Genomic DNA, 18,407 nt, shown 5'->3' on the forward strand with positions numbered 1-18,407 from the left:
ATTTTTTTCGCTATTTTTTTATACACTCAATCTTTTTTTTTTTGTATTATTACAATATAATCAATCAGACACAAGAATATCGAATGCTGCCAATAATGCAATCACTCAAAAGAACAACGATATCGACTGCAAAAAGATATACAAGAATATCTAATGCAGTTAACAACACAATCAAACATACAAAATTATCAAATACAGCAAAAATTCAATCAGACATATAGGAATATCAAATGCAGTCAACAACACAATCAAACATACACAATTATCAAATACAGCAAAAATTCAATCAGACATATAGGAATATCAAATGCAGTCAACAACACAATCAAACATACACAATTATCAAATACAGCAAAAATTCAATCAGACATATAGGAATATCAAATGCAGTCAACAACACAATCAAACATACAAAATTATCAAATACAGCAAAAATTCAATCAGACATATAGGAATATCAAATGCAGTCAACAACACAATCAAACATACACAATTATCAAATACAGCAAAAATTCAATCAGACATATAGGAATATCAAATGCAGTCAACAACACAATCAAACATACAAAATTATCAAATACAGCAAAAATTCAATCAGACATATAGAAATATCAAATGCAGTCAACAACACAATCAAACATACAAAAAATATGAAATACAGCCAACATGCAATCAGACATATAGGAATATCAAATGCAGTTAACAACACAATCAAACATACAAAAATATGAAATACAGCCAACATGCAATCAGACATACTAAAATATCGAATACAGCCATATTTTTTTTTTACACACTATGTTAGGGGTTGAGACACCGCGGTGGAAAGGTGAAAGGATTCTGTAGGCTGTAGTGGAGTTTGGGGCCCTCCAGCAGGGGAATCTGTAGCGCCTACGTGTGAGGACAGTCCCCAGTTAGTGCTCCATTCTTCAAGGGGCTCAATAGATGGAAGAGTCGTTGCAACGACGGCTCAGACACAACGTAGGCTACTTGGGTGGGCTCATTGCACTACCCGGAATGAAATGGTATGCTTGTCCCTAAGGTTTTCCGCGCTGCAGATTCCCTGCGGACCAGTCCAGAACTTTCCTACATTCTATTATTATAATTATAATTATAATTATTATTATTATTATTATTATTATTATTATTATTACTGTTAATGCTAAACATTTTTCAGCTTCAATAGTTTTTTTTAATGTCTTCCTTTCCATATGATAACATTTTCTTTCAAATCTGTTATTATTATTATTATTATTATTATTATGATTATTATGATTATTATTATTATTACTAGCCGTACCCGTGCGCTCCGCTGCACCTGTTAGAAATAAATATAAAGTAATTACATAATTGAAATAGGACGTTTGATCCAGGGAACATTCATGTTTGATAGAAGGATAAATCGTTTAATATGTTACTTAATTTAAATTGTATTTAAGTAATTAAAATGCGATCATTTTGGTCCAGAGACACTCATTTGGTGCAATGACAATTCCTTTAACATGTTTATTTGTTATTACATGCAACCATAGTTTAATGAATGTACAAAATAGCCTATTAAGTTTTCTAGGTCCGTGGACACAATGGTGTAAGAGGAAACGAAAGAGCTGATGAGCTAGCGAAAGCTGCAGCATCCAGCAGTGAAACTCCGACATACACTTTACAACCGATATCTTATATCAAGAAACAAATACGACAACAGACTCATAAAAACTGGAATACTAGATGGACGACATGCACAATCGGATCACTAACAAGAGACACCTACTTCCCAACAATCCACGACCGACTCAAAAGCCATCACTTCAAACCTACTTTCGTAACAACGCTGTTTATTTCTGGACATGGGAAATTTGGTACTTACTTCGACAGATTCAACATTCCAGCAGACATCGACTCTACATGCTCCTGCCGCGAAGACCTTCACAGTGTGAAACGCCTTCTATTTGACTGTCCTATTATTGAAGCAAAGAGATTTCAAATAAAGACATCTTCTGGACTGCGACACCGAATACAGGACTCCACTATGTGAAGTGATCATAAAACCTTGTTGCTACAGACAATTTATAGACTTGCTAAACTTCATCTTTAAAAGATTTTAGATACATATTTCACCATTATCTGTGTAAAAATAAGTAGTATAGATAAGTAGTTTACCCATAACAAAAACTAAAACCCTAGCATACCGCTCGGTGAATTAGGGTTCTTTTCCGCGGATATTTAATAATAATAATAATAATAAGTTTTCTGTGCATAAGAAGTTATTTTAATCTTACCTGTCCTCGATTCACTCAGAAGTTACTGTAATAACATTATATCATTATGTCCATCTAGAGAAACTACACTTTCCAATGGTGAAATAATAATTAATTATACAAATCGGATAATTTAGCATCAGATATTATTTCATACAAACACAGAAACATTCTCTGTAGGCTATGTTTAATATCTCTCGATTGTTGTTGTCCAAGGCCCCTTGTAGACGAAGTCAGTTTTTCTTATTTCATTGCACCGCCTTAGATGGCGTTATTTTAAATTTAAAACTCATTTATCTCATTAAATATCAGTCCTATCAAAATTTTGTAAAGAGTAAAACTTATCGGAAATCATTTTTAAAGAAACTTTTGTTATGTAACATTTTTTACAAAAGTCAGTAATAAGCGAGATATTTCGATTTATTTAATTCAGGCCCCCTTATAACTCCCCTTTCAAATAAAGTATTTTGAATGCCATATAGCCTAAAATCTAAGTTACAACGAACTTAATTTATATTCTAATTTTCATATAAATCGGTTCAGCCATTATCGTGTGAAAAGGTAACAAACAAACATACAGACAGACAGACAGACATACAAACGAAAATGTCAAAAAAGCGATTTTCGGTTTCAGGATGGTTAATTATATATGTTAGTACCAATTATTTTTGGAAAATCGAAAATTACCAGAAAAATTTCGGCTACAGATTTATTATTAGTATACATTATTATTATTATTATTATTATTATTATTATTATTATTATTATTATTATTATGATTAACTCCGTACGTAGATGAAATTATTGGGGATCATCAGTGCGGTTTTCGGCGTAATAGATCGACTATTGATCAGATTTTTTGTATTCGGCAGATAATGGAGAAAAAATGGGAGTATAAGGGTACAGTACATCAGTTATTCATAGATTTCAAAAAGGCATATGACTCGGTTAAGAGGGAAGTATTATATGATATTCTTATTGAATTTGGTATTCCCAAGAAACTAGTTCGATTAATTAAAATGTGTCTCAGTGAAACATACAGCAGAGTCCGTATAGGTCAGTTTCTATCTGATCCTTTTCCAATTCACTGCGGGCTAAAGCAGGGAGATGCACTATCACCTTTACTTTTTAACTTCGCTATAGAATATGCCATTAGGAAAGTTCAGGATAACAGGCAGGGTTTGGAATTGAACGGGCTACATCAGCTTCTTGTCTATGCGGATGACGTGAATATGTTAGGAGAAAATACACAAACGGTTAGAGAAAACACGGAAATTTTACTTGAAGCAAGTAAAGCGATCGGTTTGGAAGTAAATCCCGAAAAGACAAAGTATATGATTATGTCTCGTGACGGGAATATTGTACGAAATGGAAATATAAATATTGGAGATTTATCCTTCGAAGAGGTGGAAAAATTCAAATATCTTGGAGCAACAGTAACAAATATAAATGACACTCGGGAGGAAATTAAACGCAGAATAAATATGGGAAATGCGTGTTATTATTCGGTTGAGAAGCTCTTATCATCCAGTCTGCTGTCCAAAAATCTGAAAGTTAGAATTTATAAAACAGTTATATTACCGGTTCTTCTATATGGCTGTGAAACTTGGACTCTCACTCTGAGAGAGGAACATAGGTTAAGGGTGGTTGAGAATAAGGTGCTTAGGAAAATATTTGGGGCTAAGCGGGATGAAGTTACAGGAGAATGGAGAAAGTTACACAACACAGAACTGCACACATTGTATTCTTCACCTGACATAATTAGGAACTTGAAATCCAGACGTTTGAGATGGGCAGGGCATGTAGCACGTATGGGCGAATCCAGAAATGCATATAGAGTGTTAGTTGGGAGACCGGAGGGAAAAAGACCTTTAGGGAGGCCGAGACGTAGATGGGAGGATAATATTAAAATGGATTTGAGGGAGGTGGGATATGATGATAGAGACTGGCTTAATCTTGCACAGGATAGGGACCGATGGCGGGCTTATGTGAGGGCGGCAATGAACCTTCGGGTTCCTTAAAAGCCATTTGTAAGTAAGTAAGTAAGTAAGTAAGTATTATTATTATTATTATTATTGTTATGTTGGTTTCTTTCATTTTCAAAACGTGTAGTATGCGATTATTTTTGTATTTTTGATTTCACCAACGAGTGCTTTCACTAAATTGTTCTAGAATTTCATAATTTATCTTTTGACTAGAATAAACACATACAGACACTAATATGTACTGTATTTATTGGAGGCTGAGTGAAGGAAAGTTTTCTTTCACTGTCACAACATTACATTGGACGAACATTCCGTGCCATTCTATTGACCCGTGCTGACTTCTCATCCTTTTTTAAGACTAGACCTACTCGGAATTTGATGCAACAAACAGACAAATAATCCTTGCGCTAAACGGGATTTGAAGCAGCGCCCGTGGATTCCCCGTAATACTGAGTGTATGAAAAAACACATATTTAAACAAAGGAAGCTTTAAAAGAAGAAGGAGCATCTTCTGCGGACCTCAGGAAACAGAACTAAAGAAGACACCAGTGAAGTGCTTTGTGTGGAGTGTGCCATTGTACGGAACAGAAACATGGACATTACGACGAAGTGAAGAGAAGCGAATAGAAACATTTGAAATGTGGATATGGAGAAGAATGGAGTGTGTGAAATGGACAGACAGACTAAGAAATGAAACTGTGTTGGAAAGAGTGGATGTAAAAATAATGATGCTAAACCTGATCAAGAAAAGAAAAATTAATTGGTTGGGTCACTGGCTGATAAGAAACTGCCTACTGAAGATGCACTGGAAGGGATTGTGAACGGGAGAAGAATTTGTGCAGAATAAATCAGATGATAGATGACATTAAGATATATGGACCATATGCGGAGACTAAGAGGAAGGCAGAAAATAGGAATGCAAATCTGGCTTCTAGGTTTAGCTTTCTGTAAAGCTGACTTGAATAATTTTAAAGAAAAAAAGCGTTTCGGGACCGGGCATCGAACCTGGGACCTTTGACTAAGGAAAGAATTGGCCCGCGGTCTGGTACAGTTCCTGGATACTCAGTGGTAGAACGTTGGCGCGCTTAGCCAAAGGTTCCGGATTTGATATCCGGTCCCGGAACAATTTTTCCCTTTAAAAGTTATTCAAGAAAATAGGAATGATTGGAGAATGCTATGTTTGCAGTGAAAGACCTGCCTTGGGCAGAAAACTACGAATGAATGAATATTTAAACTTTAAGCGATCTCTATTTTTAATTTTTTTTATAATACAAAATTTAAGGACACAATTTTAGACAACAATTATTTAGTTTTTAACCTTTATAATCTTCTAAATTGTACGAGTAACTATATTACAATTTTCAACTGATTACCGGCGTGCTCTATCATTAATGAGCGGGACCCATGCTCCAGATCTGAATTTGGGCATGTGTTCGATTCCCGCTTGGGCTGATTACCTGGTTAAATTTTTTTCTGAGTTTTCCCCAACCGTAACAAGAATCCTACAACTCATCTCTTCAAAATATCATCTTGCTCTCATCAATTCCGTGAATGTTAGGGCTATACTACACGAACGTTAAAAACGTTGCGTTGACAACGTTCTTTTATAAAAACTTGGTTTTTAGTAATATGATCGCTTGTATAATTGCATGACTATACTACACACGCGTTAAAAATGTTGCGTTTGGTTGCGTTGCTTCGACGTTGGAAAGTTTCAACGCAGAGGTCTGCGTTGGCAACGCCATCTTTTGCAAACGTATTCATACTACATGTGCGTCACCAACGCAACGTCAACAACAGAATGGATATTGTCAAGAAAATGCAGTTTTTACTATACTCTATTTTTTTTCATGGAGTGCAGTTTCGTAGAAAGGACTTTGCCGACAAACCTTCTACTGCCTCCTACTAATTGGTTGTCATAAATAAACGTCTTCCTTACTGTGACGGAAATCTTGTCTTCTCTTGTCAGTAACCAATCACAACCTTTGTTCAGAAGAATTGACAGGCTCCCGTCAAATCCACGTGGAGGCAGAGTTGCCGCATCTTTTCCGAATTCCAAGAATCCCGTCAGTTTCACTGCATAATTTCGAAGGTCATCAGGATTGTGACAACAGTGCAATGTTGGGACGAGGGGACAGGATGGCATTGTCAGAGCTGTTTGTGTAGAAAGTCATAAATCTGTAAATGGTTGTTCAAAGAAGCCACCGAACTGCACTCCTTGAAATAAAATAAGGTATACCTACTCTTGGTGAGAATGAATCCATTTCGATTATACCTTCACCTAAACAAGACGACATACCGGATGGTATTATTTCTCAGGCTACTTCGGGTCTTGAGAGTAATGTAAACGATACCCAAACAAAATCGGGACCATCTCTTCGCTCGACAGGGACAGGAAGAAAAGAAAAATCGGAAAATATTCTAGTAACTGCATCAAGGGATATTACAAATATATTATCAGAGAGCGTGGCCATACAAAGACAAGACAGAGAGAATGACAAGGATGGAAACAAAGCTTTCCTATTATCATTTGTCAAAATCATGGACAATTTACCTCCAGAGCTTGCAATTGAAGCCCGTTTAAAAGTTTTTGTAGTGTTCAGAAACCTGCTTGTCGAGCAACGGGCAACATCAAGAATGTCCCAGTTGTCGGATATGTCGCCGTTGAGTGTTATTGTCGATGGTTCAAATAATTCTGAATTCATTGTTAATTTCAGTCAGTACTGATTTCTGCAGCTTATAATGTTTTTAATTTTTAACATATTATATATAAAATAAAAATATAATAATTTTCTGCAGCTTGTAATGTTCTTAATTTTCAACATATAATGCATAAAATAAAAATATAGTCATTACAAATTAAGGCAAATTTTATTACTTACCTTAATGTTACAACCAGCTTTTCGACATGGTGAATTCATTTCCTCATTACAATATCAGTTTTCCTAATTTAACGAGAAATTAAAATTCAAAAGATCATCAAAACTTTTTATTGACATTCTGTAATAGAGAAAAAACTTATCGGGATACTGTCGGTGATTTTAAAATTATAGAATTTTCCTGTCGAAAATCTCTTAATGTTTGCGGGATGAATTCACCATCTCCTTTTCCTCTTTTTTTGAGACAGACTTATAAATGGGACACATAGCAGAGCTACATATGCAACTTGTATAACATCCTTTGCAGTTCTGAAACCAAACACAGCGTCCCTAACGCAACGTGCAGTTCATACATTTTTCACACGTTACCAACGCCTGTCAACGCAACATTTTTAACGTTTGTGTAGTATAGCCCTTAGATAACACTATAGTTGATACACTATAGGCCTATTAGTCCACCGTTTCCATAGAAATGTAACTTCCAGGATGAACATTATTGCATTGTACTGACAATTGAGACTGTTGGCTTTGGAGTAAAATGTTAGTCGTTTGTTCTTCAGGGACATCATTTTATTTTTACTAACATTTTTAATATTAACCTGGCTATACCTTTGGATTAATGGTTCACCGTTTGCTACTCCCTTCCACGATTAAAGTTCGATGATACTGGCGTAAAATCCAAACAAAATAACTTTACTAAGTATAGGAGGGAAGAAAAGTAGTTCATCCATTTACGTAAACTAGGAGATATCGTAATTCTGAGTTTGATGATTTTCAGTAGGTTTTTGTTTAATCAAAATACAGTACAGTATTAACAATGAGTGTTTTTACTCACGAACTGAGTTATCCATGCGAACGTATTCATTATGCAGTGTATATTATACTGTCTACAGCACATTAGCGTACAATATAAAGAATGAAGTTGAACTGAAAAATAATCATAATATGGAAATTTAAACACAGTTTTGAAAATGGTGGCCTTTCATTTAGATACAGGCTTCAGTTCTTTTGTGCATATCATCGCACTATAGAATACTACATCTAATTCCAATTACCAGTTTCGTCCTTCGTACTAGTAACTCATGCTGAAATAATTATATAAAAGAGTACCTTACGTACTGTAAATTCAATCTTCACCTCTGTCCGACCCGCACAGATAACATTACTCAGACATGCTATCTACTGTCCGTCCAAGTTGTTATGTCGCAGGATCGTAGAAAGGGGGGGGAAATCACGTGACAGTTAATTACTTTTATTTAAGTTATTTTAAGGGGAGTTGGTCATTATCGCATGCAAAATAATAGTCAAAATAGCCTATCTTCAAGCAGTCATAAATATAATACTATTTATCAGAGGTCTTTCATTTTTGTTAGCTATGTGTCTATACATATTAAGAATGGTTACTCTAGAGTAAATCTTTACCCTTAAATTAATTTTTTTAATTAAGCACAATTTTTTTTATAAATTCACTACATGCCTGTGATTAGGTACACTCTATTCACTTATTATAGCACATATTGAATTGAAAATTTGACCACTTACTGCTAATAAATACTAAAACATACCCTACTAAAATTATTCATGTATCTTTAATATCATGGGCCTATGGAAATCATCACCGTCAATAAATTAAAAAAATTGACGAAGATTAGTATTAGCCATATGCCCATAATATTACAGATATTTTAATAATTTCAGTAGGTTATGTTTTAGTATCTATTAGCAGTAAGTGGCCAAAATTTTAATTCAATGTGTGCTGTGAGAAGTGAATAGAGTGTACCTAATCTCAGGTATGTAGTGAATTTATATAAAAATATATTTAAATTTAAAAATTAATTTAAGGGTAAGATTTACACTAGATTAGCCATTCTTCTTTCATTTTAAAGCTTAATGTATATACATATATCACTAAAAAAATTAAATAGCTGTGATAAGTACTATTACATTTATGACTGCTTGAAGATAGGCTATTTTTACCATTACTTTTCTTGCGATAACGTCCAATTCCCCTTAAACAGTTGCGGGTGAGGGAAATCGGGATGCGACGTAGGCAAACGGAGGACAGTACCTGTGCGAAAATATGATTCAATATTGAAAACTCTTTCGTCGCTGGAAAACGCGAACATATTTCTGGAACGTACTATACTCACTAACTCAATACTGCTTGTGTTTACTACGACCTTAAGGCAATATACGCTTGGTTCTGTGAGGAGAACAGTTGGAAGTTTACTAGTAGAGGGGATGGGAGCGAAGTACATTAAAAAACTCAGATACAATAAAAAATTGAAGTAAAAATAAAATGATGTCCCTGTATAATGAAGTCTACGCGATAGCTCCTCAGAGGTGACATTTCGAAGTTGGAAGTGACTATAAATAATTAATTAATTTGTTCAACTTTTGAACTTCCTGAGCCAATACTATTCCGTTCTCACCACATGAACCCTGTTGACGTAATTTTACTCCTGACTACTGCAGAAGCATGTGGGGTTGGAATGGAATGGAATTTCTGGAGGGAGACACTACGATCGAGCACTGAGACCTTTAACGATCTATTGCGCTAACCCTCAAGCTAGCACATTTCCAAACTCACACCGGATGACTACACTAAGGTTCGCTGCATACCCAGGTTTCGAGCAGGCAACCTCACTCGTGGGTGGGAACGCTGAATTAAGATATTCACCAACACCAAAAGTTATAACATTTACCAGAAAAGATAATAAACCTACTGATAAACAAAATCTTTATCGAAAACAAGATAATAGATAAAGTAACCGGTTTTAATTTTCTTGGTTGCTAAGTTACAAGCCTAAATAATAAAGATATAAGTAACAAAAATATCAAGACCACTTCTGTGGTGTAGGAGTCAGCATGCTGGTCTCTTACGCAGAGGGTCCGGGTTCGATTCCCGGTCGGGTTGAATTTCCTGGTTGAGGTTCCTCAGGGTTTTCCATCAACCATAAGGCAAATGCCAGGAAACGCGGGCCACAAAATCCCTGAATATCACGGCCTCATTCATCACCGAAATCATATTCATAACAAATCATACAGTCGCAATCTAGTTCACAACAATAGAGCCAATCTCAACAATAGTACACAGGCCTTCGGATTTCACTCAAAAGATTGACTCGCGATATGACCAGAGATGTTAAAGCGAGTATAAATAACAGCGACAAAAGAAGGAGAAAAATATATATGAAGTATTTTGTTAAGTTTTTTATAGGGGAGAGTCGGGTAGCATCGGACATCGGGTAATATCGGACAGTGAGTTTCTTTCATCTACCACACGATGATAGTACCTGAATGACATGGTTACGTTTCTCTATGCGACATCACAGAAACGTAACCATGTCAATCAGGTACTATCATCGTGTGGTAGATGAAAGAAACTCACTGTCCGATATTACCCGATGTCCGATACTACCCGACTCTCCCCTACACGCTAAGACATCTACGGTCATATCGTGTGTGTAGGATCTTTGGTTTAATCAATAGGACGTTGATTATTGTTGAGTTCCTGGGATGCAAGTGTTATGGATGGCTGGTGTTCATGTAGGCCTAACTGATTTAAATTTTGTTTTAAGGTGTATGATATTGGTTGATTAACGCGATGATGAATCATGGTATGTAAATTTCAAATCCGGGATTTGACATTGTGACTGAGGAAAACTATGAAAACCCCAGTGAGATTAACCATTAGACAACATTAAGACATATGGATCATATGAGGAGACAAAGAAGGCAGAAAATAGAAAAGACTGGAGAATGCTGGGTTTGCAGTGAAAGACCTGCCCTTGAGCAGAACACTATGAATGAATGAAAGAATGAATTAATGATTGAATAAATGAATGAAGAATAAATGAATGAATGCATGAATGAATGCATGCATGAATGAATGAATGAATGAATAAATGAGTGAATGAATATCAAAAGTTCAACTATAAGACAAAATGAGGAACATATATAGGCTAACTGGAGTCGTGACAGGTTTAATTAAACCTAATATGTGAATAATAAGAAAATGTATTGAATTGTGATCTCCTTTATTCGTTCCTGTTAAACTGCTATTTATTTCTGTACTTTTTTTTAAAACGCAGTCTTGTTTTATACTGATCGACAGGCGAAAGAATGAACTCGTGAGGAATACTGCTCGTAGTCACAGTTTCCGATAAGCAAAAAGTGTCCACCGCTGTGCAGTAAACGGTTAGCATGTCTAACCGTGCAACGAGCAGGCGCGGGTTCAATTTATGGTTAGAGCAAGTTACCTGGTTGAGATTTTTCTGAGGTTTTATCCCAGCCAATTGAAGCAGAATTGCTGGGTAACTCATTTCGTCATCATAATTATTACACTTTCCCTAATTCCCACATTTCTGGCTTGTTCTGACGTAAAGTCGGCTACGGGCCGCCATCGAAATTGGTCATTAGTTGTTGGTGGTAGTGCTGTGTACCATGGTATAGTGAGGATCACGTAAGTGTAGTTCGTAAGGGCCATATTCATAGACATCACGCTAGCCCACGCTACGAGCTTGCTAAACTAGCTCCGGTTATAGCCAGGTTACTTTTACGAATTCATAGACGCCGATTATTTAGTGGCTACGTTAGTCTGCGTATTACGTTCGGAAAATGTTACTGCGCATGTGCAGACTGGCAGTTGTCATGCTCAGACGCAAGAAATTCAGGATCGTTTCTGTTTATTTGTGAGGTTATTAGCAATATTAAACTACAATAAACTATTTGTTTTTCTTCTGTGGTAATAAAAGTAAGAAATATACATGGAAGCGTGCAGATAAGTCGACTACACAAGAAAAAATGTCCAAAATGTAAGTAGAAATATTATAATATTATACGTAATATTTTTAGGTTAGGCCTAGACCAGGGGCGGCTCTACAATAAGAACTGCAGAGCTGCAGAACCGCCGTTTAAATGGACCTGAAAAAAATTTAAAATGTAAAACGTGCTTTTATATAATCTAGTTCATCGTTTTATTTATTTTTTCAATTCATTCTCCTTCGATTCGAGATTTTACTGTCTGTAGGAGCCTTGAACTGCTCGAGAATTTTAGCTGTAGTGTACTTTTCGGATCTGTGATCGGCAGTTTCTGAAGCTCAACGTAGGGTAGTCGGCAGCAGAAAACTGGTTTTCTTCACCGTCCCATAAGACTGCATTAGAGCTGCAACCGAAGCAGCTCTCTCCGAATATACAAAAGAACCGTCAACACCCTCATCTCTTTATGGCCTGCGTTAGAACACATAGGCTTCTGGACTACTGTATATCATTACAATTCCAGTGTGTTATAGTACTGTGGGTGTCAGTGTGTCTAAGGAAATATTTTATATTAAAAATGAATGAAATGAAAACCTAATCAACCAACCATTTTCGAAATTAAAAGAGAAATTGCATGTTAACTTAAGAAATTAGGACGTCCTACACAAAATTTAAATATTGAAATTTCTGAAAATAGTCGAGGAAATCATGTAGCCTGCTAGTCATTTTAATACCGAAATGTGTAATGGAAACGATTGGTTTTTTGCTGCGCTCATAAAACGCTTTCTCCACCACTCGTGTATTCTGTTTAGAGGAGAAAATACATGGACAGACACCGGAGTGAAGGATTTAGTTAATTTGACTTGAAAACTAGAAAAGCATGTGGGGCACATCTCCACTACGTGACTAGTTGTACCAGGTAGGAGAGGTGTAGCGCACGGATGGAGTACAATTTCGGGTGCACAGTCATCTTCGAGAAGGGGCTGTAATTACACGCGTTATCCGATTTAGATGCAATAAACAGCATGCGTTTGCTAAATACACTATTTTTCATGCAGAACTGCCAACCTTTGTAACCGCGGGCCGCTACTGGCCTAGACGTAACTATTAAGGAATATTCGATTTCAAAGAATGAATTATTCTAATTCAGTATATATTCATTTACTTTTAGTTTAAGAAATAACTAAAAACAGCTGGTGGAGGATGCCCTGCCCCCGAAATTGATGACGCAGGCAACAACATAATGTCTAGGCCTAATTATATCAGAACAATTGCAAAACTCAGAGAAAACAGTAGGCTAAAAAAAAGGCTTAATGAAAGGAAAATATTGAGGAGATTCTTTCGATATTAAAATTTTCATCACGACATAATACATAGGCCTAATTATATCAGAACAATAACAAAACTGAGAGAAAACAATACGCTAAAAATGCTTAGTAAGAGGGGAAATACTGAGAAGAACCTTTCAATATTAAATTTGTATCACTACATCTAGCGTAATAACGGATTGTAGTTAGAAATTGTGTTTCAATTGAAATTTGTAACTGTGATCATCTTCGTTTTCATATAGGTTAGGACGCAGCAACACTATCAATCTCACATATTCCGTAGTGAATCAGGTAAGTTTCTAAAATTAACATCACGAGACGTTCTAAATACATTAATTTTGTAAGGTATATTTTCCTCCTTCGTCTCATTTCACGAATTCGACGAAGAAAAGCCACGTTATAAACTTCATAGCGAGCCATGTTTTAGTGTTAGCCCACCTTTAAACTACCCTACTGGCGGAGGCTAAAATTTAGCCGGCCTAACCCTACTTAGCACGCGTGCTATCGCTAACACTGAATACGAAAAAAGTTAGTTCGCTGATCATCCACCGGAAGTAGCTATTTAGCCCGCTCTAAGAATGTCTATGAATACGGTCCTAAGAAATCGGCAGTAGGCCTAATTGTGGCAATAAGTTTTCTGGGGAAAACAAAAAGTCGGAAAACAATTCAAGAAAAGTTAGGTCCACTGATCCCTTAAGGGGAATTGGACGTTATCGCATGCAAAGTAATGGTAAGAATTGCCTATCTTCAAGCATTCATAAATGTAATACAATATATCACAGCTCTTTCATTTTTTTTAGTGATATATGTATATACATTAAGCTTTAAAATGAAAGAAGAATGGTTAATCTAGTGTAAATCTTACCCTTAAATTAATTTTTGAATTTAAACATATTTTTTATATAAATTCACTACATACCTGTGATTAGGTACACTCTATTCACTTATCCTAGCACACATTGAATTAAAATTTTGGCCACTTACTACTAACAGATACTAAAACATACCCTACTAAAATTATTAAAATATCTGTAATATTAGGCCTATAGGCATAGGGCTTATACTAATCTTCGTCAATTTTTTTTTTAATTTATTGACGGTGATGATTGCTATAAGCCCTATACTCATAATATTACAGATACATGAATAATTTTAGTAGGATATGTTTTAGTATCTATTAGCAATAAGTGGTCAAATTTTCAATTCAATATGTGCTATAATAAGTGAATAGAGTGTACCTAATCACAGACATGTAGTGAATTTATATAAAAAAAAATTGTGCTTAATTTAAAAAATTAATTTAAGGATAAAGATTTACTCTAGAGTAAGCATTCTTTTTCACTTTAAAGCTTAATATGTATACACACATAGCTAACAAAAATGAAAGACCTCTGATAAATAATATTATATTTATGACTGTTTGAAGATAGGCTATTTTTACCATTATTTTGCATGCGATAATGACCAACTCCCTTAAACAGCTCTGAGGAGGAGGAAAACGAGGACAAAGATGAGGCATGTATTTATTTCAACGATCTCTAGTCCAATTCAAAATCGGAAGAGGGGTGAATCCTGTGTACCCATTGCCAAGAGTGGACTCACGAGGAGTGCAGTGGCATAGATCCAGAGGATTTTGTAAATGGACATTTCTTAATTTGAATAATTATAATATTTATAGTAATTAATAGCAATATAATATATAAATTGACATAGAAATAATATTCTTTGTTCATACTCATGTTTTGTGTGCAATTTTTGTAATTTATTCATTAATATTACAACAATTTCAATTGATTTATATAACTATCCCGTTTTATCCAACCAGTTTGGCAAAACGGGACACTTGCACAACTTTCAATAAACATTATTTTCCTCTTAAGCATTGTGATACAGAGCACATTTCCAAATCACTTATTAAAATACATTCCTTGAGGGACTCAAACCATAATTGTTTCTTATTCCTCTCAGTGATCTGGAAGGTATTAATACCTTAGCTAATTAGCTATTTCGCGCCAAGTATCTTGTTTTAGCCAACTCTCCCCTACAGTTCAACGCCTTCAAAAATATATTTTCCAAAGTAGTTTTTTGAAATATGCACCAACTTTTCAAGTTCATTTTGGTAAAACAATTTTTCCATTGCCTTAGTTTTAAAATTATGAATTTTATGGATCCGAAACATGGACAATGACGGCGCAACATATAGCTAGAATACAAGGTGCTGAAATGAAATTCCTCAGGCCAATAGCAGGATACCAAAGAACAGACAAAAAACACAATACAGAAATAAGACAACAACTAAAAGTAGAGGAACTAAATACAACAATAGTGAAATATAGAACAAATTGAGAAAACCACCTAACAAGGATGACGGACAATAGAATACCAAAAGCAGCATACAACTACTCACCACGAGGAAAAAGAAACTTAGGAAGACCTAAGAAAAGATGGAGGCAGCAACAATTTGGAGCCGGAACAGGCTAATGGAAGGCCTAAACCGTGACGTAGAAGAAGAAGAAGAAGAAGAATTTTGATGCAAGACGTTGTACATGGTACCACTTTTAATATTGTCAGTAACTTTACTGCTGTTTCCCCTCGAACTACAATTTGAAAATCCATATTCATGATAATTCTGAAACTACTGAACAGAATTTCATGAAAGATTGTAATAAATTTTATCCAACAAATTTTTTTCTGTAAAATGATACTGATCTTCTAAATTGATTCTAATAATAAAAGTTGGTTCTTAGAAAAATATTTGGGGCTAAGAGGGATGAAGTTACAGGATAATGGGGAAAGTTACACAACGCAGAACTGCACGCATTGTATTCTTCATCTGACATAATTAGGAACATTAAATCCAGACGTTTGAGATGGGCAGGGCATGTAGCACGTATGGGCGAATTCAGAAATGCATGTTGAGTGTCAGTTGGGAGACCGGAGGGAAAAATATCTTTGGGGAGGCCGAGACGGAGATGAGAGGATAATATTAAAATGGATTTGAGGGAGGTGGGGTGTGATGATAGAGACTGGATTAATCTTGCACAGGATAGGGACCGATGGCGGGCTTATGTGAGGGCGGCAATGAAATTCGGGTTCCTTAAAAGCCATTTGTAAGTAAGTGCAAGACGCTGCACGTGGTACCACATTTAATATTCTGTAATGCTCGGGAAAAGTGACACAAGTCAGTTTCCACAAACCTTTTTTGATAATTTATTGACAACTTACGGAACATCTGTTCGCTTGGAAAAAAATACATAGGTATTTCTCCCATTACAATAATTCATACAGAAAAAAATCAGATCGACATAAATCAGTGTAAGTTGTCAATAGATTATTAAAAAAAGGTTTGTGAAAACTGACTTATGTCACTTTTCCCGAGCACTGCAGTATTGTAAGTAACTTTACCGCTCTTTTCCCGCGAACTACAATTTGAAAATCCATATTCATGATAATTCTGAAACTAGTGAACAAAATTTCATGAAAGATTATAATAAATTTTATCCTACAATTTTTTTTCTGTAAAATGTTACTAATCTTCTAAGTTGATTCTAATAATAAAAGTTGACAAAAGTAATTTCATTTTCAATATACTGAGTTTGAAAATTGTAAAAATGTAACATCCATGACAACTGGAATGGCTGTTTTCAGAAGTTGAGAAGTGGAATATTGCGAAGTTGCAAAGTTTACTGGTGGAATATCAAGTGCATAAACGTTTAGAGATAAAAAAACAATAGTGTTGATCGTATGCAACACAAAGTCCGGAAATACGAGATTTTGGACGCCGGGGAACACCTGAAAATCCTACACTATATTCACAATCAAACACGTATTAAAATCTTCGATCAAGGCATAATTGAGAAGAAATACCACTTTGCATGTTATATTTCAGAACAGTTTCCAAGCCGTAATGCATGACCGATATGCACAGTATTGTATACTCACGCACTGTGTGGTGGCATATGGGCTTACTTACCTCCACCGCTTCGTTTACACTTCACAGACACTCAAGCACTCGAACCTGTTAACAACGCTCCAGTATCCACACAAATGACGGTGGTCCTACGAAGACCGGGCACTTTATGGTAACCAGTGTCACGTGACCAAGAGCGAATTTTTTTCCGTTCCTGTCCCGTGAATAACTTTGTGTACGTTCGGCGACAATGAAGGATGGCTTACCCTTTCACACCGAATTGTTATGATGGTATGTTTTTATAATTCGCATACAATACCGCTTCCCCGCCTTCATGTCAGATCGTTCATTGTGCTCTTGTACCGTCCGTGGTCCATAAAATTACTGCACCAATCACGATGGAGGTGAAAACAATATCGCAATGGCAGTTTTTTTGTTGTCTAGGAGATGTTCGCCATGTCACTCTCCTTTCATGTCTTTGCTGAGCATTATGGGACATCAGAATGGATGGTCGTTGTCAACGCGGTTGTAAATTATTGTTCATCAATCATCATCTTCAAGGGCTAGACACGTTGGGCTTTTCCAGTGGCGTACGCACAATTTTTTCAAAGGGGGTGTCATTATTAAAATGTTTACAATTTACATTATCGGTATTTTAAATTCTGTGTGTTATTGTTAGAGCCCGGATGTTTAGACATTTATAAATAGGCAGGCAAAATGGCAATAAACCGTAAAAAAAACACAATAATCTTTGAAAAAGGCATTATACATTTTAAAAAGGCATAATATATTTTAGCAATAAATTTAAATTATATCAACATAACTCACATATTTACTTCGTAGGTGACACAATGTTCACTTATAAAAGACTTTTTTCGTGACAACACTGTTCCATCGGTTGAAAACACATGGGCACCAAATTCACTAACGTAAGCATGAAGTTTACTTTTCAGTGGTTTACTGAATTTAGGCATGCTAGCTAACTGATCTTATACCTTCTGTCACCCGACAATAACTGACTGTTCCTCACTCAAATTTCTTTCTCCTACAATAATAAACACGTGTAGCACAAAATTGTAACAGTAAGATTTGAAAATATGAAAGCAAACATCAGCAGCCATAGTCGAGAGGGTCACATTCCTTACTAGTAAATATTATATTTTTAAATAACTGGGATCACGAAATTATTAGTGAAGTATTTTAATGACCAGGATGACAAATAGGTACGTGTAAAGAGACATTACTCGAACTACGATTTAATACAGTACGTACATTAGGGCGGAGTGAAA

The 18,407-nt window shown here is 35.6% G+C and overlaps 1 protein-coding gene across 3 annotated transcripts in view; it reads right to left on the reverse strand.

The window, feature by feature from the left end:
• LOC138704566 (uncharacterized) overlaps nucleotides 1–17,566 on the reverse strand; it is a 40,674-nt gene extending 23,108 nt beyond the window's left edge. For 2 of the 3 annotated variants that reach the window (XR_011333368.1, XM_069832602.1), the window contains exon 1: nucleotides 17,182–17,566. The gene's annotated coding sequence lies outside the window, so the exon portion shown is untranslated. The remainder of the gene's footprint in view (nucleotides 1–17,181) is intronic. The other variant, XM_069832604.1, reaches the window with a different exon arrangement.
• Between the last annotated feature and the right edge of the window lie 841 nt (nucleotides 17,567–18,407).

Source organism: Periplaneta americana, chromosome 8 (assembly GCF_040183065.1).
Source record: "Periplaneta americana isolate PAMFEO1 chromosome 8, P.americana_PAMFEO1_priV1, whole genome shotgun sequence".
NCBI classification, from domain to species: Eukaryota; Metazoa; Arthropoda; class Insecta; order Blattodea; family Blattidae; genus Periplaneta; species Periplaneta americana.